The sequence below is a fragment of the Ursus arctos genome, unplaced genomic scaffold (genome assembly GCF_023065955.2).
Source record: "Ursus arctos isolate Adak ecotype North America unplaced genomic scaffold, UrsArc2.0 scaffold_25, whole genome shotgun sequence".
Taxonomy (NCBI): Eukaryota; Metazoa; Chordata; class Mammalia; order Carnivora; family Ursidae; genus Ursus; species Ursus arctos.
This window is the reverse complement of record NW_026622930.1, coordinates 14332488-14357123: the sequence shown is the minus strand read 5'-3', so window position 1 is coordinate 14357123 and position 24636 is coordinate 14332488. Positions and strand designations below refer to the sequence as shown.

Genomic DNA, 24636 nt, shown 5'->3' with positions numbered 1-24636 from the left:
TAGTATCTCCCACTCTTGGAGAGATCAAAGTAATGAGAACTAATGAAGCAGAACCAGATTCTAGCCTCAACGCCATTATTCTGAGAGCTGCTTTGTATCTATCTTTCTTTAGGTCACTGTGATGTGATTCTCAGTTCTGGTCCCTACACGGTTCCTCCAAGGAGAAGGCAGTCCTGGAAGGGAGTCGACCTGGGCACCAGAGGACTACAGAAATCAGAAATTTACATTTTATTGCCTTCTCCTACATCTTATCGGTAGAAGAATGCTAGAAGTCTGGAGGCAGGGGCTCTTGGCAGTTTGGTTTGTGTGAGGCTGAGTATGTCCTATTTTTAAGGTTCACAGGCTCTAGGCTCATTCTCTAAAGAGTAGGCACTATCCCTCGCATCCCCATCCACATTCATTCTGTCTAGTCTCCAGATTACTCTTTAAGTGTTCTGGATCAGAACCCAACCTCTCTATAGTGGGCTGAAAGGTAGTATCCCAAAAAGATATGTCCATGTCCCAATCCCAAGAACCTGTGTAACCTTATTTGAAAAATGGATCTTTACAGATGAAATTAAATTATGGATCATGAGATCATCCTGAATTACCTGGATGGACTCTAAATCCAATGACAAGTGTCCTTGGAAGAGATGGAGAGAAGACACACAGAGGAGAAAGTGACACAAAGATGGAGGCAGGGAATGGAAGGATGTAGCCACCCTAGAAGCTGGATGAGGCAAAGAATGGATTCTCCCCTAGAGCGTTTGGAGGGATTACAGCCTTGCCAACACCTTAATTTTGGACTAAGGCCTCCAGAGCTCTGACAGAATACACTTCTGTTGTTTTAAGCCACTGAGTTTGTTTTAAGCCACTAAGTTATGGCAGCCCTAGCAAATAAATACACTTCGCAAGTTTCAGTTTCCTTAGCTGCAAGAAGAAATAATAGTCCTTCCCACCAGATTTATTATGTGGATTTAATGAGAAACTATAAGTAAAGTTGCCCATATCAGTGATCCATGTAGTAGGCCCTCAGTAAATGGTAGCCACTAGAGTCTTACGCTCTTGACATTTATGGAAGCTCACTGGACATCCATACTTGGGCATTTCACTACAGTGCTCCCACAAGACTCTGGATTGCCCTCTCAGAGTTAACCTGGGAGAGAAACACTTTATGAAGAAGGGCAAAGAAGTGAAAGGTCACCGAAAAGAGACAGAGCCTTCTCAGGTAAGCAGGATATCATTAAAGAGTGCTATGACCAACCCCAGAGAGGTTTGGGTAGTCATGAGGGCCTAAAAAAAGAAGAGCAAAGGGGGAAATGTTGGCCACTCATGTTCAGACTATGTTTAGGAAAGAAGGGTCTTAGCCAAAAGGTTTCTATGATTTCCAATCTCTAGGCAAAACTATCCCATCTATGTAGTGATAGATGCTCTTGATGCCATTAAATATTTAAATATTAAATATTTCAAAGCAACCTTTGGATTTCCATGTAGGTCTGCTTATGAGGAAAATGAATTAATTGTTGGAGTTTTGAGTAATCCTGACCTCCGTGATAGAGATTTTTCATGACAGATCCAAAGTGTGGCTCTGGATGAAGATTTGGCTTCCCAAGTATCGTAACTGGAGAGAATGCACAGATGGGGCCAGCGAAGGCACCCTTAGTCTTTGTGACAACTCTTTTACTTACTATTGATTCTTGTCTCCATTTCCTAGGCATTTCAGTTAGGCTGAGTTCGTCTTCCAGGATTTGATCACTTCTGGCATCAATGAGGCCCCTGGGCCTAAAAAACAAAAGGCCTGGCATGGATTACACCGCTATGACATTTCGGGTCTATCCCTTCCTCTGATTCCCACAGAATCACTTTCCACGCTCCCTGCAAAACTCATCAAGAACATTCAATTGTGCCTGTCATTGTTTCCAACACCCATGGTGACGACGTTTTCTGAGACAGAGACTGGACATTCACGGGTGAGTATATGTTTGGAGAACACTGGGATAGAATATTTAATAATGAAAGTAATTGAAAATGCACAACAGGTAGCCATTATGCTATGTGGTACTAGCAAGAGAAACATTTTAGAATTCAATTCCAATAGACGTTTTGCTTCTACTGAACAACTGATATATTTGCTTCTTTGGTAAAAATAATGCTTTCTTTTCCGTGGCTATCAAGAAACTCAATGTTAAAGCTGTTAATCATTGTTACTGCATGAATTCTTTTACTTTCCTTGTTCTTAATTTTCTAGTTCTCCCCCTCAGATTATACCACAATTTTAGCCACTCAGATGGCTGGCTGGCTATCTGTTCATGGCAGGGACTGGTTGGTTCCACCCCACATCCGTTCTCTTGTTCTTCCTTATTAACAAAAGCTCCCTTTCAGCCAGGTGTGGCCATGGACTAAGTTTTGTGTGGGACTTCCAGGAAGGCTGCTTAAAGAGTGTTGACCCATTGAGGGGGAGTCTTTTATCTTTCCTACCTGTTGACTGGGTAGTACCCAGTACACCAGCAGCTATCCTAGACCATGAGGTGTCCCAAAGGATAGAAGCCAGTACTGGGATGGTTGAACAGAAAGATGGGTGCTGAGTCACTGATACCTGGAAGGTCATCCTATCAGCTCCGGCCACCTAGCCAGCGGTTTCTCTTAGGTGAATCAGAAATAAACTTTGACTTTTTTGAAGTCACTCTTATTTTGGGTTTTCCCATAAAACTGCTACACTATTTTTTTTTACAGCACTTCCCAGAAATCTATCAAAAATTAATTTCAGATTCACTCCATTTTTTAAGACAGACCACTCCAAAAATATTCTCCAAATTCAGTGAAAATCTGGCTCAATATTTTTGTGTGATGTGGTAATCAGACACACACTTAATTTTGTCTATATAGATGTGTCCTCTGTTAGAGGCTGGTGCAGACACCTTTTGGAAGGGGGCAGAGTATAAATAAATAAACAACAGTAATAGTAAGTAGGGAAGTATTTCAAGAGGTAGCTTCCACCCATCTTCTGTAATGAATATATGAAAAATTTTGAAATTAGCATGGTACTTGCATGTAAAAGAAAGTGTCTAATGAATATTCTATCAAGGATATAGAATATCCCCTTAAGACTTATTGATATCATTCACCTGCAGAGAAAAGTCACTTTTTCATAGATTAAACCAAGATAAATATCAGCCCACTGTCTGTCCAAAGTGTTATAAATTTTGTATTACTGAACTAATGAGATTTAATAAAATCCAAATTAAGTCTTATAGTACTTTGGACAGAATCTTTCTTTCCTCTCAACCCTAGGTCTTCCAACTCATCTTCAAAGGAAGCATTAATGAGAAGCAATAAATCCCAGCATGATCGTGATTAAATTTCATGAATTAAACAGAGGTAATTTTGCAAAATGGTAAATTCAATCAGTAGAACAGATACTTTTCTTTCTCAGACAAACCGAGGGCCAAATGTGTCTCCAGATCTTGGCATAAATGATGACATTTTGATTCTTCCTATCAGTGAGTAAAATGCTTTTAAATACCTTCAAGAGTAAATTGCAAAACTGCTATTAGTGCCTTTAAAAATATGGCTTAGCCCTCTTCCCTTCCCTTCCTTTTCCCCCTACCTCCATTCCCACCCTCCAACACATGCACAGACAAATCTGGTGGCTATCTGGGCAACACTGAAGGATAATCATGACTCTGATTATAGCATGCAGCTTTAAAATTCTGGATTCTCTGTTCTAAGTGAGAAGCACCAGCTCGGAAATCATTTCTCCTAGTCACTATAGGTTTTCCAGCGTCTTGGCAGTTAAGAAACACCAGCTTGCTGACAGCATTTTAAATGACCTACATTTGTGTGGAAAGCCATGTGGTCCAGCCCAGCAGGATTAGAGACGGGAGAAGATGCTCTGGCACTGATTGCTTATCAAGAGAAGCCGACTCCAGACCTTTCCTGCTTGGTTTCTCCATCTCACCATCTGCATAACTGCTGATTCATTAGGCAGGTGTCTCTCCTGCTGCTGGAAAGGACATTTGTTCCCTGTAATTTGCCACTTTTCCAAATGGTTAAGGGAAATTGGACTCGCTGCTGGATACTGCGAGTGACGTGGATGAGCTAATGCCAGCACTTCGCCCATGTAAATGTCATGCGTAGAATCAAGGCTTAAATGGCTAATGACTTCCCAGCTAACCTGGAGTGGACACCTACCGGAGAAACCAGCAACCATCATGACATTTTGGGAACAAGCCTAATTTAAATGTTGCATCCTGTTGTCCACACATTTATCAGACTGTGCATTTAAATTTTGGTTTGGAGAATATTATCACTTGCCCAGAGTGTGTGTCTTATAAATATGTCCAAATCACTGTAACTAAGAAGCCAGGAAATTGAAGGGGACAATGCCCGCACATACCCCAGGAGAGTTCAGGGCTGAGAATAGTTTACATTCATCAAAGTCTAAGAGACTACTTCTTAGTGCCTCTTGCCTTTAATTTTGTCCAAAGGTCTTCTTTTTGCCCACAGATTTTTCTGTCCTACTGTTGGTTCCATATCTCCTCCCATCCCCAGACACAGGGGCATGACTCAAGATGAAATCATCAGAGTACCTCAAATGCCTGGACACAAGTGATTAGACTCAGAGGTGGGCAAATTGTGACAAAGTCCTTGCCTTTTGTATGAAAAAGCCATTCATCCATTCATAAAATTTTTTTTACAAAACCTCCACTCAAAGAGAGGCATTATTTAGGGTGCTGGGGAAGTAGCAATAAATAAGACAGATGTAATTCCACGGAATTTACACGATAGGGCATGGAGCAGGGAGGCAGACAAGAATATGAACAAGATGATTTGTGAAAGTATTGCATTAAGAAGGATGTAAGAAGCATGAATGATAGTGAACAGGGCTAACACCCAGAGAAAATTCAAAACGGTAGGGGAAGGAGGCCCTAGGGGTGCTAAAGTGTTGGCTCTAGCTATCTTTTTTTCCCCCCAAGATTTTTATTTATTTATTTGAGAGAAAAAGAGAGAACACTCGAGCACAAGCAGGGGGAGGGACAGGCAGAGGGAGGAGCAGGCTCCCCGCTGAGCAGGGAACCCAATGTGGGACTCAATCCCAGGACGCTGGGATCATGACCCGAGGGAAGGCAGACACCCAACCCACTGAGCCACCCAGGCATCCGAAGCTCTAGTTGTCTCTTATGGCCAGTTTCACCCTGCTCTTCCTGGGATTTCAGATCATGAGCCAACAAATTCCCCTTTGGAGCTAACGCCAGCTCAGTCTCCACTATACATCCCTTACCCACTCTTTGACGCCAGGATCTGGTCCTCCAGTCAGCAAGTCTGTGTTGACCGCCTGGTGCTGGGTATTGTGAGGGTTCAAAGAGGAGCAGGTCATGCTTGCCCCCCTCAAGCAGTTTTCCATAAGTGTGGGCTGGGAAGTGGGCACAGACACACGTGGACAATATCAAACTGTGATTGTGCCGACTACCAACCTGTTCCTCCCTACCTTTCTTTCTCAGCAAGTAGTTCCAACTACCAGGTTGTTCAAGCCTTGATTCGTCTCTCTCTCACCTCCCATTTCCAATCCATCAAAACTATTTCTTGAGTCCATTCCCATTGACACCACGCTGGCCTGATACCACCTCTTCCATGCACTGTGGGAATACCTTCTACACTCCTCTGGAGAAGAGTTGGCTTCCTTGGAATCATGTGAATCTCCAGATGGAAATTGACTGCAATAGGAGAGGCGATGATGGCCACCAGGAAGGCTTCCATTACTGACCCCAGGAAGCCACAAATTCTAATGCATTCCTACAAGACGAAACAGAAACAATGCTCGGATCTTCCAACACATTCGACAGTTTGTGACGAGACTCTCATGAGCACAGGTATGGCCAGAATTGAGAATACCTGATGAAATGTTAGCACTGGAAATCACTTTGAAGTCACCTGGACCAACTACCTCCTGGTACCAGTGGGGAAACTGAGGTGCAAGGAAGTTAAATTGCTTATCTGAAATCACTATAATTACTTAATTATATATATGTAATGTCTATTCCAAAGCAGATTTAAAACGCCTCATCTGTGATTTAAAAAGACTATGGGCACAGTTACTTCTTCAAGACATCATCACAAACAGTATTTGTCCAAAATAGGTTTTTTTGATAAGAATCAGGTAGCAAGCGTGCAAAGATATGTCTGATGAGTACTGGGGAACAGGTACCATGGGATGGATTAAGGGTGGAGACATAAGCCAACTCCTGGGAGGGTCTATACCCTTTTGTAAGAAAGCAGCCATCCCATCTCCTCACACCTCACTGTAAGTGCGTGCCCCTGGATATGGCCAAGATTTCCCTTAGAGAACATCTCTAGTCCCGCACTATGCTGGACAAATAAATGATTGAGGGCTTCAGTTTTCTGCTAGAGAAAACAGCTATGGGTATTTTTTTTAAAAGATTTTATTTATTTATTTGACAGAGATAGAGACAGCCAGAGAGAGAGGGAACACAAGCTGGGGGAGTGGGAGAGGAAGAAGCAGGCTCCCATTGGAGGAGCCTGATGTGGGGCTCGATCCCAGAACGCTGGGATCACGCCCTGAGCCGAAGGCAGAGACTTAACGACTGAGCCACCCAGGCGCCCCAGCTATGGGTATTCTAACTTAAAAAGTTTAGGGGCGCCTGGGTGACTCAGTTGGTTAAGCCACTGCTTTTGGGTCAGGTCATGATCTCAAGGTCCTGTGATCCAGCCTGGTGTCAGACTCCCTGCTCAGGGGGGGCCTCCTTCTCCCTCTCCTTCTGCCCCCCCCCCAGCTCGTTCCTGCACTCTAAAGTAAGCACAACCTTTAAAGAAGAAAAAAAAAAGAATGTTCAAATCAGTACCAACTCGGCCATAAAAACAAAGCATCCATTGAATATCCAACATTATGCAGTTAAATCCTGCAAGATAAACTAATTGCGAAGTTTGCAAATGTGCAAATAAATGAATTGACTTTCTATTTGAAGTGGAGAGCTATAAAACAACTAAAGGTTGGGGAATATCTACTCCAAATGAGATTTTTTATTTTGGAATGGTTATTTTATATCATTATCTTCCACTTGTTTGTCTGTGGGACACATAATTGACCTAAGCCTCAGTTTACTCTCTCTGTACAGTTGGCCAGTAATATTCCTGATGTTCCAGGGTTGTTGGAACAGATGAGATAATGCATATAGAAGATTTAGCATAGCTTTCAATAAATGTTAACATTGTATTACAAAAGGGCTATATTAAGGTCAATCTTCATTCACAACAATAAAATTGAGTCATCAGGATACAGAAGCTTGAGGTGAGGGGCTGGGAATGTATCCGGGTCATATGCTAAAACAGCCTACGCACTGAGCAAGCTCCAGACAAAGTCAAGACTAAAGCTAATTATCTGCACAATGCAGGACATCTGTCATCAGTTCAGCAAAACTGGGATGACAAAGTTGAGCAGGACACTGTCCCTGCTTTTGGTGTCCTCCCACGTAGAAAGAAGGTAATAGATAGTACTGGAGGCCCTTCCCTACAGAGAGAGTTTTCGTAATTGAATTACATATTGACCATAAGGTCAGTGAATCAAGAAACACAATTTACATTACCCTGATTGCCATTGGTAACAACAGGCTTGTCCCTGGGGATCCGTCCTTGATGAGGATGACAGGTAAGAGGAACAAAGTGTGAGGACACCCAGCAGCGTGCACGCTTCCTCCTTGGTACACCAGTTCATGCCTGTGATTTTTCTGTGTACTGTGTTATGAATTGTGATGCCAGCAAAGTTGCAAGGTCAAGGCCAAGATGATTGAGGTTTGGAAGGCTCCTGGGTGTGTGGCTTATAAGTCAAATGAGGTGTTTGGGTTCATTTTTGTCTTTCTTGATAAAGCAATTTGATATGTGAGCTTGAAATTAAATGCTGTGATTGGCATAAAGCACCTTTATTATTGAAAATCCTGCAGGAGAGCTAACTTTGTTATTGTAAGCCTTGAACACACTAACTGCAACCCCTTTTGTCTCTTGCCAAATCAATTGGTTTTTAATTCAATTTTGATAAAGTCAATTTTCTCAGGAACTCAATTATCTTTTTATAGCATGTCAGGCTGTATAAATACACAATGTGGGAACTGCTACGGCAGTGGAATGCATAAAAGAGGAGGGTAACCCAAAATAATTCTGCCTTGGGGTGTGTGGGTGGGTGAAGGGAATGTCAGGGGAGGCTATGGAAAAGAGCTGACATTCGAGTTGGAGGCTTAGGAATAAGTACCTGCTTCCTTGGCAGATAGGATGGGAAAGGCTATTCCCGGCAAAGGGAAGGGTTTGAATGTACAAAGCCTGGAGAAGTGTAAATGCGCCAAATACAGGAGATGGGGACTGGCATAGCCGGTTAGCATCTGCTGGACAAATGTAACTGAACGCATAGCAGGTGCTGTGCTCGGAAAAGGGCACTGGCTGCAAAGAACACAGGTGATGCAGGAAGGCAGGCTGGAGCCAGGAGATGGCTGGGAGGCTTTGTGCCTCTCGCTTTGGAGTTTGTACTCCTGAAGACAGTGTGGTTTTAAAGTAGAGGAATGGTGTCATGAGAGCCCGATGCAGAAGAAGAGCAGGAGCAGAACCGTAGAGAATGGATGGAAGAGGAGTGACCAGACGGATATGTAGTAGTCCAGGTTGGCGTAGTTGGGGGCAGCAGTGATGTGTGATTTTGGGGGAGCCCCACTGACATATGCAGCCCTCTTTCCTGGTGCTCACAGGACCCATTTCCCCAGATTTGCAGCTCTTCTAGCACCTGTTCTAATTTGCAAGGAATTAAAAAAACAAAAAAACTAAAAAACCCCAACCTAGAAAGCTAAATCGGACTCTTGCTCTCTCAGAGCTGAAATTACTTTAGCAAAGATAATGGCTTCTTTTAGTTTGCAGGGTTTCGTCTTCTCTTCTAAAGGTTAAAAATAGAAAACAGATTAAAATCCTGAGTATGAATCCTAAAAAGGATTTCTATTCCCTCCCTGTGGGGTGATAAATTTAAAGGGCCATGGGACCTAGAAACTGCCTGAGAGACGCTCTTTTGCTCCATGCATTCTTTTTTTAGCCAAAGACCTGGCCATGTGCTCTCGTACAGAACTGGTCATGGTCTGTGAGGCAGGTTTATTCTGTTTTGCATAGCAGACCTGCTCCTAATCACGTCTATTCTTATTTCAGGTTAGGTGGGGGGGGGGGGGGGTTGGTGAGAAAGGAGAAGAGGGAAGCTTATTTTAGCCTTTGCTTCAAAAATTAACTTGGTTTCCAATGCAGATGTCTAGTCTATTAGCTTCATTCCCTTGGGGCATGCCCAGAACAGCAGCATCTCCTTTCCACTCCCCCAAATGCTCCTCTGTCCCAGAATTGTAACCCACTTTGTGCTGCGGTCCACTCCACAGAAGCACCCCCACAATGACCACTCAGGAGCCCCTGGCTGGGGGGCGGGGCTCTACATGGGCCTTTAGGCTCACATTGGGTAAACCAACTAATCCAGCCTGGAAATAATGAAACTCATCTAAAAATCTCTCTTAATCCCTCTTAGCCCTAAAACCATGGATATTAACTGCAGGGTGAGGCCAGGGAAGAGGGAGCATCAGAGGCTCTGGGCAATTTAGCCTCAGTGGTTATGTAAATCAGACAGTGAACACTAGCACATTCCATTGCTGGGGGAAGGGAGAAGGGAAGGGCTGGGGGCTGGGGAGAAGGTGGGTGGCTGGCAGCCCTGGTTCCTGGATATCACCCTGAGAAATAGCACCCTATGCTACAGATGACAAGGCACATGTCAGCATGCTCAAAGTCTCCTTCATTCTTCCTGAAATTTCTGATAAAATCAGAAGTTGTCATTGTTATCTCAGGAAGGCAAATAAGTTGCCACTGACTTAACTTTCCAAAACTCCTCTGCAATATTATTATTCTTTTATTTAAGCCCAGAAACCATTTTTTAAAAAAACGTATGCCCTTTGGACCAAGGATTTTTAGAGTCAGAAACAGTCTATTTGGGATTGCAATGACAGTCTGTTTTTTCCTACTTGGCATACCTCCCTGTCTCTTGTAGTCATTGATCCCTAACTTTCTTTTGGAAAACAAACTACCCCCCATACCCTCACTTTTGATCCCTAAGGCAATTTTCAGGCCTTTCTTGCTAATAAATCTCAGTTCTGTTTGGGGAATAATGGACAAAATACTAGCTTCCACAACTTCCCTTCCAGCTAGCAGTGACCATGAGACACAATTCTGGCCAGTGGGATCTACACAGAAGCTTGGGGAGGGCTTCTGGGAAGTCTTCTGCCTTTTGTGATTAAAGGGGGACAGATACACTGGAGCAGCCCCGCCACCTTTCTCCCTTGAACGCACATGTGAGCTGTAGCATTCCATCTATTGGAAAAGGCCAATAAAATCACAGTTCATTGGCCCTTGATTTAATTTCATGCTGGTGACTGCTTGCCTCTGGATATATTATTATATGAGAAAAATAAATTCATGCTTGTTTCAATCACTGTTAGCCAGGCATTCTGTTCCTTGCCAATGACTGCATTTCTGAGACACTTGAACTTATGCTAACAGGAAACCAGAACACTGCATTCCCAGAAAGGCAATTCACCCCAAAGTCCATCTCTCCTATGTTGATGGAAAGCATCAAGGAGAACAAAACCTAGGGCAGCTGGCGTGGCAAGGCACTCATTCCACTGACAGTGCAGGGAGCTTCCCATCCCCCTCCAACAGGATATGGTATAAACCATGGACTAATAACCCCTGTTTTCTGTTTCTCTTTTTCAAATGAATGTTTTAATAGCAGTTACCCCGGTTTTTTTTTTTTTTTTCCTTCACTAGTGTTATTGGGTGGGTGGGGAAAAATGTCATTTATTCAAAGGCTCTAGGACTTGAAGAGCCACACTCAACCTGACGGAGAAGAACATGCATCATCATGAAAGCGTGGAGGGGCACCTGGTGGGCTCAGTCAGAAGAGTGTGTGACTCGTGATCTCTAGGTTGGGAGTTTGAGTCCCACGTTGAGTGTAGAGATTACTTAAAATCTCAAGGAAAGAAAAAGAAAAAGAAAAAGAAAAAGAAAAAGAAAAAGAAAAAGAAAAAGAAAAAGGAAAAGGAAAAGGAAAAGGAAAAGAAAGAAAGAGAAAGAAAGAAAGAAAGAAAGAAAGAAAGAAAGAAAGAGAAAGTCAGTCAGTCTGGAAGTACATGGATACAGCCCAGACAAAACTTTGGACTACGTTTTTTAGAGAATGAGATGACTGTGTTTAGCACTGCACACAGAGCAGCTGCATTATATTTGGCTGGGCACTCTGGGTTTCTAGGAAGCTAGGTCTCTAGGAAGACTGTTGTGTGGGAAGATTATCAGCTAAGGGGTGGACTGTAGTAGGATCCAGTATTTTTGCATTCTCAGAATGCACTGCCCCTTCCTCTGAGAGCAGTACCCAGACTTTTCTATAGAGAACTATCCCTCCACTTTCAGCCAATGCATTTTGGTGGGGCTGGCCCTATTACCAGTTCCGAGGGTGGGCATGTGATAAAATCTAGACAAATGAGAATATTTATTCTTCTGGCCACTGTGACTGCCTCAGATGAGCTTGTGCCTCAGTGCAGCCTAATGAGAGTCAGCATGGAGAGTCTTACTAACATTATTAGGAAAGAAGGTAGTTATTTATTGCCAATTATTATTGATGATCATTTGAGCTCCTGAATGGAGCTGACCTTGACTCTAACCTTGGACTTTTCAGTTATAGAACGCAATAAACTCTTTTTCTAAGATAATCGGAAGAGCGTTTTGTCATTTGCAGCAGGAAGTACCCTAACTGAAGAATTATCTAATTTCCCTGCCTTATTTTATAGATGGGGATATAAAACTTGCGCAGGGCAAATGACTTGCCTGAGGTCACACAACCATGTAGTGGCAGAGCCCAAATAGGATCCATGCTTCCTCACTTGTGGACCATGAGCTCTTTTCCTGTTAGCAAATGGACCAGAACTATGGGAATTCACAGGAGGGAGAGACAATGTCCAATTGAGATGAGCAGGAAATATTTCACAGAGGAAAGAGTATGGAAATTAGGAAGGTCCCTGAAGTTTTAGATCAGTGGGAAGAAGGGGAAGGCATGCTAGGAGAAGGGGATGATGTGAGAATATGTGTGGACCAGAGTTTGTAGCAGGGAGCCGTTGGTTGTCTCAAATGGGAAAGAGTGAGAGAGAACAAAAGGGAAAGAGAAAAGGCAAGAGAAGGGAGAAAGGAGAGGGCAAGGGGAGAGAGGAAAAAAAGGAAAAAGAAATAAAGCGAAGCAAGAGAGACCAGAGAACTAAATTATATTTATGCATCTATTACGTGTTCCAGAAACTACATCGAGTCCTTCCTGTTTGGCTTTCAATTCTCACAAACCTTAAAGGAGTGTTTCTATTCCCCATTTTACTAACGGTGAGCTGTTACACGGAAGCCCATGCTAGATGGCCAGAATTCCAACCCAGCCCCCCACCGGCATCACAGGGGTCTTCAGCCACAGAGTTCAGGGTGAGGAAAGAGAAGTGACATCCTAGTCAATTCTACAAGGACAGAAGCACTGTGAACAGAGTTAGCCCAGGCTGGTGACTCAAATCAGCTTGACTCACAAGATTTGCCCTTTTGAGAAGCCAGCAAAGTCACTGCTTTAATCTCAGGAGCAGCCATAATTTATTACTTTAACACAGCTGCCACTCTCCCTCTGCCTATGGAAACCGATGCTCTTACCTTCCAAGCAGAGGACACGTCGGCTGATATGGAACTTCCCTGTAACAGGACTGCAGTGTGGTCTCAGAATGCTGAAACCTGCGTTTCCATTCGAAGCTGTCCTGGGAGAGCTCCTGCGAGCTGGACCACTGCATTTATTTGGGGTCACAAAGGATCTATGCTCTCCTTTCCTTGCCTATGGAGCAATGCTACCAACTGAATGTGTCTCCCCAAAATTCATTTATGGAAACCTAACCTCCAAGGTGATGGTATTTGGAGGAGGGGCCTTTGTGGAGAGACGCTTAGGTCAGGAGAGTGAAGCCCCCATGAATGAATGATACTAATGCCCTTAAGAGAGAACTCTTGCCTCTTCCCCCATAGGAGGACGAAGTAAAAAAGACAGCCATCTATGAACTATGAAGCAGGCTTTCACCAGACATCAAAATTTGCTGGCACCTTGGTCTTGGACTTCCCAGGCTCCTGAACTGTAAGAAATAAATTTCTGTTGTATATAAGCCATCCAGTCTATGCTATTCCGTTATAGAAGCTCAAATAGCTGAAGACAAGAATTGAAGGTTGCCACACACTCTTTGACATTCCTTCCATTGAGAGGTGGGTCCAGCTCCTTTTCCCTTTACCACCAGAATAAGCAAAGCGAGTGGTGTTGTAGCAGTTTCCAGGCTGGAAGGGATGACATCTCCTACTTTCTGCGTCTGGGAACAAGTACTTTTGAAGTCCTGTGCTAGGTCTCCTGCTAGAGAGGCCATGGGAGAGGTCCTAAGACAACATGGGAAGACAGGAATCCTGCTGTGCCCAGCAGGCCCCAGACATGTGAGCAAAGACTTCTTGGACCCTCTAGGCCAAACCATGTACCAGCTCAATGCCACGTGGAGCAGCCCTGCCCTGCTGAGGCTCACCCAAATTTCCCCCATAAATCACAAACATAACAAAACGATTAATTGTTATTCAAGCCATTTGGAGGTTTTCCTACACAGCAGTTGATAACCCAAAGAGAACATCACCAGACAACAAAGGCTTTCACGGAGAGAGGAGCAGAGAGGGGGCTTCTTAAGAGGGTCCTCATTTGAGAGGAGGATGTCAACATGGTTCCACATCTCCTTGAAATAGTCACAGAACCAAAAGACTGCAAGAAGGTGTAATTAGAGGCCTCTCCACCTCCCACCCAGCAATACAGAGTAATTTGGAGAGCAGGAAGCTAACTGCAGGTGTCCTGGAAATGAGCATGTCAGCACGTGGGTTGCATGAACTTCTTTTGTCATTTTGAAAAGGCCTTCTCGCCTAGTGCCAAGAGAGTGGCAGGCTGGGACACCACGCCGAGGCTTCTGCCATCCCGTGGGCTGAGCCGGAGCAGGGCCTTTAATCGTCCCATCTGAAAAATAGGGCGTGTATGCCCTGGAGCCACTGGAACCTGCAGCAACGATCCTTAGGGGTTGGGGAGAGAAGTTTCTGGGAGAACTGGATGAAGCTTGGCGTACACAAGAAGAGAAATCCTCTGCCCGAGAGGATGTGGATTTTGACGTACAAGGTGCTCTGGAATCCTGGGCAAACATGACAAAGGAATATTCTTCCTATGAGGTTGTCAAAATGAATAATTATTCCTTCCTTCCACAGGTATGTGCTGAGCCAGGACAGGGACGTAGTAACTCCCAAGATGACGACGACATTATTATTATTATTATTATTATTATTATTATTATTATTATTATTATTTTGGTAAGGATTCCTGATACAGATACAAGCTGAAATAAGTTTGGATGAAATGATAGGCTACTTGGGATTTGCTTCAAAATAATCCTGGGATAGAGGAATATAGATGCTCTGAGATTTGCCGTGAATTGACTAGTTAGTCTGACCGGGAGATAGATACATGGGCCTTTAGTAAACTCTCTCCACTTGTGTATATGTTTGTAATTTTCCATATTAAAATTAACATCAAAGCTTCAGAGCAAGGTGCGCATGGTTCATATGTGCCACCTGGAAGGGCCAGGAGACTTTGAGTGATGGCCAAAACGGGTTCCAGCCCCCCCACACCCGCCACTTATCTAAAGGGCTCCCTGGGCCCCTTAAACCCAATTCTCCATGGGAAGCTGAAGTGGGATCTTCAAAAGATACATTCAATCATACCCCCATTCTTCACCTAGGAAAGACCACAGCCAAAGTCCTTTCCAAGGCTGTGGAAGGCCTGTCCCTCCCTGCTCTCCAGCCTGCTGTCTCACCTTCCCTTCCCACTTTCTGTACTCCAGTCACACCAGCTTTTTAAAAAATCTTCAGCTCATCACCTTCCCTCCTGCCTCAGGACCCTTGCTCATACGGTTTCCTCTTGGGGAATACTCTCTCACGCTCCTTCACTCCCTTTACTCAGTTAACTCCCTCTTCTTCCATTTATGGGTCAGAGGTCAAGTCCTAGGTGTGGTAAGCAGAATCACGCCCTCCCTCCCCCCACAGATGCCCATGGCCTAATCTCCTGACCCTGGGACTATGTCACCTTCCATCACAAAAAGGACTTTGTAGATCTGACTGAGGTAAAGATCTTTTGATGGGGAGATTATCCTGGATTATCTGGGTGGGCCCAAAGTAATCCTGGGGGGTCCTTTTAAAATGCAGCAAGGAGAGTCAGAATCAGGGGAGATGAGACCAAGGAAGAAGCACAGGTCAGAGCAATGCAACTGCTGGCTCTGAAGATGGAAGGGGCCACGAGCCAAGGAACACAGGTGGCTTCTAGACACTGCAGACACAGCACACATTCTCCCCTAGGGCCTCCAGAAGGAACACAGCTGTGCAGACATCTTGATTTTAGCCCAGGGAGGCCCATTTGGGACCTCGGACTTCTGGAACTATAAGAGAATACAGGTGTGTTGTTTAAAGTCACTACGTTGGTGTCAGTTTGTTGCAGCAGAAATAGGAAATTAACACAGTTGAGGAAATCTTCTCTGACCCCGACTCCTGCCCCAATGCCAGATCAGGCCCCCCTCGCACACAGTCACACCTCACTGCACTTTGTAGATATTTCCTTGAGTGATTTGTGTGTGGTATCTTTTAAGCCACTAGACTGTGAGATTTAGAAGGCAAGGACCCTGGTGATGTGTTCACCATTGAGTGTCCAGAGCAGAGCCCTTGCTCCATCAAGGAAGGTTAGGGGTTAGCTGTGGCCAGCCCCACTGATGGGCCAGCTGAACCCAAGGCCCCAGCTCTGGCCATTGCACTTTCCTTGTGTTTCTTCAAGCGTTGGTTCCATATGCACCCAATCCTTCCAGACTGAAGTCATGTCTGTCTCTCCTCCTCCACAACCCCAGGGTTTCCATATCTTATTCCTGTGGCTGGGGCCACACTCCTAAGAGGCTTTGGGGTCACACCAACCTGGTTTGGGTCATGGCTTTGTCACTTACAAGCTGTATGACCTTGGACAAAGATTTTTTACCCTTCTGAGCCTCAGTTCCTTCATCTATGTAATGAGGACACGATACCTCTTATGTGGATTAAATAAGAAAACAGAAGTAAAGTATCTAGCACAGAACCTGAGCAGAAGGGCTAAACCAGGATGTCAGTTCCTTCCCCTTTTCCTGATGTTGGGCTCTGCTCATCCACAAGGACTATCTTCTGTTGCCCACTGTGATAGTTTCTGATGACTCTCATCTTCCCCACCTGGCCCAGTCACCTGTCCAATACAACCACAGCCTTCTCTTAGTCCTCCAGGACCTAGGCCCTGCAGGAGGCCTGGAACCAAATACAGTTTCCATGATGTGGGGAATAGTGTTAAATTCTAAGGCCCCAACCTAAGTGAGCCCCAGACCAAAGGGTCTTCTAGCCCCTCAGGCATGTGCACTCACTGGTTTGCTTTTGTTCAAAATGTCCCTTGAAACAATAGGGAGGAGAAGAGGAACAGCCTTCCTAAAGTGACTGGCATTTTGATGTTGGGCCCTAGGATCCCAGAGTCAGCCCTAGCATCCGTGTCAGTTCCCACCTGTCCTTGAACTCACTCAGCCACATCAGCTGCCTCTGACTTCTGGGGTCAGAAACAATGAAGATATATAAGTCCCTCGGGATACTCCCACCCACTGAAGGAGAGGCAGTATCTGGTTAGACAAAGAGTGTGGACCTAGGAGTCAAACAAGGACATAGGATCACGAAGATGAGGTAGAAAAGAGTCAGTCAATACATTTTTCAGTTGTGGGATGTGAGGCCTGTAGAGAAGAAATAAGGATCCAGCTAGTTACTAGGAGACACTATGTCACCGATTTCCCAGGGCAGGGCTATATTCCATTGCAACCCTTTAGGCTTCTTTACAAATGTAGGAAGTTGTTGGCTTACAAAGTGAATTCCTAGGTGAAATTAGCTTCAGGCACAGTGGGATCCAGGAGTTCAATTCATGTTCCAAATCTCTATCACTCAGTATCTTGACTCTGCTCTTTCTCTTTGTACACAGGCCTCATCCTCTCCTGCCTTGAATGGAACCTTTTTCCAGGGCTCTTCGGGGAATGGCCCAGAGATAGCTTTTGCTGGAGGCCTCTTCACCTGGGGAGGCCACTGTGCCATGAGGTCTGGGGAGGTTTTGTCTCCCAAGAAGATGTTGGGATGGAGGTGGGTGACAGTACAAGCAGGAGAGAGTATATATCAAATTACTATTCTTCACATTTTTAGCATAAGGTTGCTAGTGTTATTTTTAAAAATATGGCCATGTATTTCACGGTTTTTAAAATCAATTACATAAAAGGGGGCACCTGCGTGGCTCAGTCGATTAAGCAGCTGCCCTCGGCTCAGGTCATGAACTCAGGGTCCTGGGATTGAGTCCTGTATTGGGCTCCCTGCTCAGCGGGGAGCCTGCTTCTCCCTCTCCCTCTGCCCCCTCCCCTTGTGTTCTCTCTCTCTCACTCTCTCTCAAATAATTAAACAAAATCTTTAAAAAATCAATTACTTAAAAGTATTGCATGTACTTATTTTTTAAAGAATCAAGTAGTATAGGATGATATAAGAGAAAAATAAAAATTCTCTTCCCCTTGCTGCTTAATTCCCCATCTTCACTCCCTAGAGATGACACTGTTAAGTTTCCCATTTGCTTTGTCAGAGAATTTTCTACAAATAAATGTATGTCTATTTTTTAAAAAACACAAACAGGATCATACTATGTATATTAGCTCCAATTTAACTATGTTTAAGCCATTGTTTGCTGAACTTATCTGCATCAAAAATTTTTATTAACATCTCTATGAATACCCTAAAATGCAGTTTGGAAAGCACCAAACTTATTTATTAAACAAACATCTACTCTGTGCTAGATGGTAGAAAATAAATAGGATATTTATTCCTATTCATAGATTTGCTATGTACTACGGGAGTCAGATGTAAATACATGGAGACTATACAATGTAATATGTTAGAATATAAATATTCACTATGGACAAGATTCTAGAGATTGACTAACTCTGCCTGGAGGGAAAGCAAGAGGCTTCAAGGAGGAGAGGCCATTTGTCATTGAGTCCTAAAGGATGAATAGGAGTTCAACCAGCTGGCCACCAGGGTGGGGATTCTAGGAAGAGGGAGCTTGTGCAAGAGGATAGAGTCCAGTGAAATTTCAGAATAAGAGTCTGGGGAGATGAGGCAGGGTATGAACTCAGAAAGAAAGTTCGAGGTCAAGGGTTGAGAAACCTGCAGGAATTTGGGCTTTAGCAAACCTTGGGTGATATGAAGTCACTGTGTGTCCCCCCCCCACCCAAGTATAGAAGACATGACTGGATTTGTATTTTAGAAAGACTAACCAGGACCCAGAGAGGCTCAGGAGCCCTGGCTCTCTACTGACCTTTTGCTTCTCTGGGGTACTGGAGGAACCTCCCGAATGATGAGTCCCATGAAGGCAAGTATCATTCCTTTCTCATCTTTGTAGATCTTCCACATTAGCCAAGGCAGGACACACGTACAGTGTTGCTGTGCAGAATTTGCTTAATAAACGAAGGGCCATGGCATCCTCCTTTGCTAACAGGAAGAACGAATGGGCCAGGAAGACACGGCTGGAATAAACTGCTACTTTTGCCATCAAGGCTGGGCATGATCTGGCCCTGGCCTACCTCGCTGACGTCATCTCCTACTGCCGCCCCCCTTGAAGAACACATCCCAGCCAGTCTCTTGCTCTTCTTCAACTACCAAATTCACTCCCTGATCAAAGCCTTTGAAATTCCTGTTCCCTCTGCCAGGTACATCTTTCCATAATACTTTCAAATAGTTTGCTCCTTCATTTGATTAAGTTCTTCAGAGAGGCCTTTCCTGGCTCTAAAATAGCTCCTCAAACCCACCACAACTCTATCCCCTTAACATGCTCTATTTTATCCATAGCACTAATCACTCTGGAGATTCTATCTTTTATTAATATATATATATTAACCATAATTAACATATTATAAATTATATATATTAGGTATGCTACTTATAGAATACATATTTTATATTAATGCAACATATATTGTTAACATCTTATATATAATTATATAATATGTTCACATCTTATATTATGTCACTCTCACTAGTTTATGAGCCCCATGAGATCAAAGACCTCACAACTCTTATTCCCTGCTGTATTTCCAGGGCTGGAACAGAACCTGGCGCACAGAAGGAGCTCAATAAAATTGTTGACTGACAAATGAGAGCAAAGATTGACCTTTTGGAGATAGCGGTTCCTAAGACTCGTTTCGAGAGTCTTTTCTTTTTATTTTTTGTCTTGCAAAAAAAAATAATAATTTTAATATTTTAAAATTTTAATTTAAGAATAATAATTTTTTGTTTTGCACCCGGGAGGTCTTCATATGTTTCTAAAGTTGACTGAAAGCTAAATTCTGGGTACTAAATATTTTAATAAAATGTATAAGTTTGTTTTAGATTACTGTATGGCTTTTGCTGGGTTTATTTATTTATTTTTTAAATTCTCAAATAGTATCCTCTTGACTCTGCATGGAGTGCCTTAAGAACTTATCAAAGAGAGCCTAGTTGAGCTGCCCTGCATTCCTGCTTGTGTCACCGGGCTGGGAGCCTCTGAGTGGGGGCTGAGGAAGGTGGGCTGTCTGCCTGGACTTAGCACGAGTTGCTGGCTGTCAGTCCAGGCCTCAAACAACTGCAGCCGGGTGTTTGTCTTAAAATTCATGCCTGTGTCAATACTGCTGCTATCCTTCTCAAACTCTCATTACCATTTTCATGATCTTCCCTGCTCTGTATCAACATTTGACCTTTTCTGACCTATCTCAGTCTGCAGATCTACCGAGTCTCGAGTCTCGTGGACTGCTTATCACTCCAGCTGACTCCCAATTTTATCAAACTTCAGGCAAGAGCTTGGCAGCAATTCCTTGTACAATTTCTCTACTAAACAGATTTCATTTGGAATAAAGGCACCAAGAGATCACAATGTGGACTCTGGAGTCAGCCAGACTTGAATGGGAATCCTGACTCCACCGTTTTCTAACTGTGCAAGTTTGGCCAAATACCTTGTCCTCTCTCATTTCAGTTCTTACCAAATGTAATTTTTAAAAGCAATGATTCGTGTACGAAGATACAGTGAACATATGTACATGATTTATTTAACCCATTGTGATAGTTAATTTTATGCATCAATTCAACTGGATCATGGAACACCCAGATATCTGGATAAACATTATTTTGGGCTGCATCTGTGAGAAGTGTCTAGGAGAGATTACCATTTGAATCAGTAGACCGAGTAAAGCAGATTGGCCTCCCCAATGTGGGTGGGCCTCCTTCAATCTGTTGAGGGTCTGAATAGAACAAAAAGGTAGAGGAAGAGATTTGCTCTTTCTCTGCCTATCTGAGCTGACACATGGATCTTCTCCTGCCCTCAGCATTCCTGGCTCTCAGGCCTTCAAACGCACCATCAGCTTGCTTGAGTCTCCAGCTTGCAGATGACAGACTGTAGGACTTCTCAGTCTCCATAGTCACATGAGCAATTCCTTATAACAAATTTTATTCTCTCTATATATGTATCTTATTGGTTCTGTCTCTCTGGAGAACTCTGACTAATACACTCATTAAGGAGGGAATCTGCAGGATGGTGAAGCTTGCAGAGCATTCAAAACAGATATTTATTCAAGATATTTGGAAACACATATTTAGTCTGTCAGGAAAATTATACTGACATAAAACTGCTATGTTAGATATAAAAGCACTGAATATTCTATGGAGAAACATATCTAATCTTTGGGGGTATCTTTTCTACTGGGATAAGAAATACAGAAATAATTTGCCTCTCTACTGAACAAAATATTTGCAGCTTATCAATCTTTCTCAAGCTAAGATAGAACTTCGGACATTACAGACTCTAATTAATGGCAAATAGTAAATGAAACAAAGATACATTTTCCTAGAGTTAGATAATCCTTGGGAGTAGCTGCTAGACAATACCCAATATGACATTAAAGGACATGCAACAGGGGCGCCTGGGTGGCTCAGTCAGTTAGGCATCTGCCTTCTGCTCAGCTTGTGTTCTTGGTGTCCTGGGATAGAGTCCCATGTGGGGCTCCCTGCTCAGCAGGGAGTCTGCTTCTCCCTCTCCCTCCACCCCTTCCCCTGTCATGCTCTATCCCTGTCTCAATAATAAAATCTTAAAAAAATAAAGAACATGCAATTTTCTTTGCCTTTTTCCTCATATTGAATAATCTTTAAGTTTTCTAATGTAAAATAGGGTACTCCGAGATACATTTCATAGTATATCGAGCCACATATGAGGCCCTTCTTTCTTGGTCAACTGGACTGATGGCTTACCAAGCCACTGCCAGTCATTAATTTCTTATTATGTATTAATAGCATCATAGGGCAGAGAGGTGTCCCTCTTCCAACCTTCGAGGCTCTGAAGACCGCAACCGCTCCCCTTTGTTGCTCCAGCCCTAGGGGTTAGAAGCTTCTTCCTGCCATTACTATCCTCTCTAAGTTACCTGAATGCTCCCTTTTAGCTTTATCCTTCCTTTGCCCTCTGCTTAATAAATTCACAATATTCTCTGTTAAAATAACTAGTATAGTTTCTGTTTTCCTGACCCAACCCTGTTACAAGGAGAGCAGAAACATGTATTTCCTCTATTTGCTGTTAATAAGGAAATGTCCTATTAAAAACCTGATGACTTCTAAAACTACATTAATTTTTACATTCAGAACTATTAATTTTCCTACTTCTGGAAAGTCTTTGTTGAGTTTTTCCTATAAACAACACACTCTGAGAGCACTTTGCATATATTATCTCATTTAATCCTCAAAGCAATCCTACAAGCTATTTATTACTCTTATCCTCACTCTAAAGATGGAGAAACTGAAGTCTAGAGAGGCCATGTAGGCCCCACCAACATCCCACTAGCAAATGGTGAGTGGGGGGATTCAAACCCAGGCTGTCAGAAAACACCCTTCTTAATAAATTATGACATGTAACTCATAGGTTCTATTTGTGTTGTGACAGTATAAAAAGGGCAAACTCCTCATCAAGATAAAAAAAAAAAAAAACCCAACAAAGAAAACCTACGAGCAGTGAAGGCATCTGACAAGAGTCACTGGGGACTCAGAGACAGAAGACAAAGTCATCGCAAGCGTTGATTGTTCAGAACCACGGACAGTGGCCATGGTGTTTTCCCTATATGGCCATGCCCATCCACCCAGTTGGCAATGCAAACACATTTCTGACTGTGCAGTCTGCTCTGTATCACTCTGTAGGTTGTAACCTGCATAGGAGTGCCTGGCTAAGGGGATGAGGGTGGGCTCTGATTAAAAGAGAGCCTCGGAAAGCATGAGGATGTTAGATGTTTGAGGAGAAAGGAGAGTAAAGAAGAGAGGCAGTTGCTTAGTGAAAGCAAATTCCTCAGACATGATGATTTTGCCCAAGGCTGGCCCCAACCTTAGCTTTGAGACAGCAAAGGGAGACAAAACTTGGAATCAAAAGATCTGGTGAATTGCACACACTTTTTCTTAATAAATGCTTATTAATCTTTAAAAAAAAATCTCAGCAATCAAGGAAGGGAAGATTAACTTCCTTAATCTGATAAAGGACATCTACCAAAAAAATATATATATATGGGTTAAATTCTAATCATTAGACTTTGAACTTGAAGGCAGAAGTTGCACTTAATTCATTTTTGTGTCTTTAGCTCTGAGTACAACATGAAATGTGATGGTATATTAAACCAAATTACAGTTTCTATGAAATCTTAGGCCAATTCTTCTAGAAATGTCTGAGACTGTCTCCTCACCTACAAAACAGGGTCCTGTTTATTTATAGAGTTATTGTGAGGATCAAATGAAATAGCTGTTGTATAGTTTTAATGGTGCAATTGACAGGTCCCTGTTCTTATTTATGCAGAGTAGAATATAATGTGGAATCCATTGGAAAGCATTTTGGGAAATGGTAGCAGATTTAAAAGGCTGTCAGGACAAATGCTGTATGAAAACCAGAATTCTATACTGAAAGAGGAGGATTCATGAGGTATTTTCATTATTAAAATGGTGTAAACACATTTTATTTCAAAAAACCTTTGTTCAACTTAGTAAATGCAACCTCTGCACCTTCTGAAGGAAAGTTTTCTCCTCCTAATTCTTTATTGGTTTGAAAAGTCATTATTTGACACTTCGTTAAGGTCCAGAATTCAAAACAAACCCACTAGGCAAACTCCACCAGGAGATGCAACCCCTTGATCTCCAAATCCAGACCAAGACATTAACAAGTTGCAGAAATTATTTCAAAATGACATAGTAATGGTAAGACCATGGAGGGTGGTAAGAAAATGAGGGAGATGAGAGGAGGAAAGGGAGACAGACAGGAAAAAGACCAAAAGCTTCCCGAACCCAAGCAAATTTAGAAGCTTTTCCACATCAGGACACCTGCTGTTTAAGACTAAAATATCCACTTTGAGGCTTTAAATAGATGAGCACCAAAGTGACACCACTGATGTCATTCTGGAAAACACTGATCCATTAGGGTGATTTTTCACAACGTTCTCTCCAAAGATGTAAATGTTATTTGTTTCAAATGAGGAGGGGAACAACACCAGTCCAAGTCACACTTTCCCAGCTATTCTTTTTACAGCATAAATTAATGATCTCACGGTTTGCACTGACAGATACTCAGAGGTGTTTAATCAGCTGTCTCTGACAAAACATGGCATTTTTAAGGCTGGCACATTTACAAATAAAGAAAAAACAGCCTGTAATCCCTCATAAAGTGGAGCCATGGTTCAGCTCCATTTGATGAAATGACATTATCTTGAGCACTTGCTCATGAATGCATAAACAGGGCGCAGCTTGGGAAGTTCAGGTACGTGCAGAGCATAAATATTGCATGGGATACATTAGCCAGGGCCCACAAGGAAGAACATCTCAAGCTTCCTATCCGAGGTAAAATGAGAAAGGGGGAGATGGTACAGCCAAATCAAGAGATCACCTCTTACCTTCCAATGAGTTTGGGTCATGCAGAAAAAAAGGCTTCACCCCCACAGAGGAAGCAGGGGTGGGAGAATGGAGGTAATAGACATAGACATTTTCTTGAGCAGGGGAGAATCTGTGCATGCAAGAGATAGATAATTATTATCTGTCCTGACTGCTGCCTCATTGGAAGCAAAAAGATGAAAGCGTTCAAGTGTATAATGTCTCCCGGAGTTGGGCCTAGACATTGTTGGCAGTCTATGCACAAATGCAACAATTACTGAATGCTCACTGCATGCTGGGACTGTGGATACAAAGGGAATGAAGATACTCCTGCTGTTGAGGAGCTCACAGTCTCAACAGAGAAAAACATAGTCAGGGCTCTTTGTGGCAAACAGAACTCAGTTCTGGCTAAGTTAAGCAGAAAAGGAATTGATTAAAAGAATATTGAGAGGCTTACAGACTGGGGCAGAGCATAGGACCAAAGCTTGGAAGCATGCCTCAGTCTGCACTGCTGGTACCAACACAGGACCT

At 43.2% G+C, this 24636-nt stretch overlaps 1 long non-coding RNA gene across 1 annotated transcript in view; it reads right to left on the bottom strand.

Annotated features, from left to right (window-relative positions):
- Window positions 1-24636, bottom strand: part of LOC113267378 (uncharacterized) — a 75034-nt gene that overhangs the window by 13147 nt on the left and 37251 nt on the right. Inside the window, exon 3 of the long non-coding RNA XR_006411309.2 lies at window positions 1668-1761. This is a non-coding gene — a long non-coding RNA (uncharacterized LOC113267378). The remainder of the gene's footprint in view (window positions 1-1667; window positions 1762-24636) is intronic.